We start from the raw sequence: 2500 nt of genomic DNA on the forward strand, positions 1-2500 counted from the left end.
CAGCTTTGCAACCATACTTCCCCCGGAACCCAAAAGCTTTGGTTTCCCGGAGGCTGCCCGCCGAGTCATCGGAGGAACTGCGGCGGATCGCTGGCTGGCATCGTTTATGGTTAGAACTAGGGCGGTATCTGATCGCCTTCGAACCTCTAACTTTCGTTCTTGATTAATGAAAACATACTTGGCAAATGCTTTCGCTTCTGTTCGTCTTGCGACGATCCAAGAATTTCACCTCTAACGTCGCAATACGAATGCCCCCGCCTGTCCCTATTAATCATTACCTCGGGTTCCGAAAACCAACAAAATAGAACCGAGGTCCTATTCCATTATTCCATGCACACAGTATTCAGGCGGGCTTGCCTGCTTTAAGCACTCTAATTTGTTCAAAGTAAACGTGCCGGCCCACCGAGACACTCAATAAAGAGCACCCTGGTAGGATTTCAACGGGGTCCGCCTCGGGACGCACGAGCACGCACGAGGCGGTCGCACGCCTTCGGCTCGCCCCACCGGCAGGACGTCCCACGATACATGCCAGTTAAACACCGACGGGCGGTGAACCAACAGCGTGGGACACAAATCCAACTACGAGCTTTTTAACCGCAACAACTTTAATATACGCTATTGGAGCTGGAATTACCGCGGCTGCTGGCACCAGACTTGCCCTCCAATAGATACTCGTTAAAGGATTTAAAGTGTACTCATTCCGATTACGGGGCCTCGGATGAGTCCCGTATCGTTATTTTTCGTCACTACCTCCCCGTGCCGGGAGTGGGTAATTTGCGCGCCTGCTGCCTTCCTTGGATGTGGTAGCCGTTTCTCAGGCTCCCTCTCCGGAATCGAACCCTGATTCCCCGTTACCCGTTACAACCATGGTAGGCGCAGAACCTACCATCGACAGTTGATAAGGCAGACATTTGAAAGATGCGTCGCCGGTACGAGGACCGTGCGATCAGCCCAAAGTTATTCAGAGTCACCAAGGCAAACGGACCGGACGAGCCGACCGATTGGTTTTGATCTAATAAAAGCGTCCCTTCCATCTCTGGTCGGGACTCTGTTTGCATGTATTAGCTCTAGAATTACCACAGTTATCCAAGTAACGTGGGTACGATCTAAGGAACCATAACTGATTTAATGAGCCATTCGCGGTTTCACCTTAATGCGGCTTGTACTGAGACATGCATGGCTTAATCTTTGAGACAAGCATATGACTACTGGCAGGATCAACCAGGGAGCTGCGTCAACTAGAGCTGAGCAGCCGGCCGCCCGGGAGTGTGTCCCGGGGGCCCGCGCGAACACGCAAGCGTCCGCTCAATCATTCTGCAAACAGGAGGAGGCTGAGCTCCCCTGCACAATACACCTCGAAACCCTCTCAGGTCCCGGCGGCGCGCAGCGCCGTCCCAAGTACTTGGTCGGGTTCGAGAGAGGCGCAATCGCCCGGAGTTAGGCGAGTAGACGCTTTCGGTGCGACCACCCGTGCTCCCAACTGAGCTTGCCGCTGCCGACAGAGGCCCGGGAGCGTGCTGTCGTGGCATTGCCGGCGGGAGACAACACGCGCCACCTACGGTGACCGGCAGCTCCAACGCCAGCGCCACAGAAGGACAAAAGCCCCACTTGGGTGCCGAAGCGAACTCTCCCAGCACAGCGCACGCGCCAACACATCCGCACAGCTGCGATACAAACCACCAGCGAGAACCGCTGGGGCGACCGAGCAGCAGACGGCGTCGCGGCGCCGAGCGCCGGGCGGCGGCGCATCCTCAACGCACACAGTCCTCAATCGGACCAGCACACTGAAGATGTCCACCGCGCTTCGCACCGGGCCCGCGAGGACCTACTTTGGCCGCACGGCGCCGCGCGCAGGGTGCGCCGGCGCGCAGCTGCGACGCCTGCCGCGTCCGTCGGCCGGCGCGCCTGCCACTGGCCGCCCCCACCAGCCGGCTGTAGCGCGTGCGCCCACGCACCGCGCGGCCAGCACGCCGGGAGGCGCCCCCTCACCGGCCGGGGACGGTCCCACCCAGCCACCGCCGCGTATCGCTTCACACCCAGATGCCGTTCAGTTTCGTCGGCATGGTGGGTATCGCTGGAACAACCGGTTAGTACCTCAACCTATCGTCGCCATCACCGATTCACCCCTAGCGAGAACAACCGCACCACAACAGGTTACCATTTGTTCATTTGCGTAACTTCACCAGAAAACGCAGGCGTCCATCGCCATTTGCAACTTCAACGATTATTGCATGCCTGTGTCAGGTGTCACGCCACACTACGTCTGCCCACATACACGCAACAAAATGTGCACGCCTAGACAATACGTGGAAGGTGGCCCCCGTACGTATGCGATGTCCATTGCTCGAACGACTGTCAACCGGCCTCTGTAGCATGTCGCAGATATGGAACGCGGTGCACCATGCCATCACGGTGTGTGAGGAGAGACGACTAGGTCCGAATACATCAACAGACAGCTCATGCTGATCGCCATCCACGGCGTCCGTTCCTCCCACACGTC

General features: G+C 57.9%; 1 non-coding gene across 1 annotated transcript in view; it reads right to left on the bottom strand.

The window, feature by feature from the left end:
* The window catches only part of LOC124731746, a 1909-nt gene extending 681 nt beyond the window's left edge, over positions 1-1228 (bottom strand). Inside the window, exon 1 of the ribosomal RNA XR_007008458.1 lies at positions 1-1228. This exon is cut by the window's left edge and continues 681 nt beyond it. This is a non-coding gene — a ribosomal RNA (small subunit ribosomal RNA).
* Positions 1229-2500: the final 1272 nt, after the last annotated feature.

The sequence above is a fragment of the Schistocerca piceifrons genome, unplaced genomic scaffold (genome assembly GCF_021461385.2).
Source record: "Schistocerca piceifrons isolate TAMUIC-IGC-003096 unplaced genomic scaffold, iqSchPice1.1 HiC_scaffold_1300, whole genome shotgun sequence".
Taxonomy (NCBI): domain Eukaryota; kingdom Metazoa; phylum Arthropoda; class Insecta; order Orthoptera; family Acrididae; genus Schistocerca; species Schistocerca piceifrons.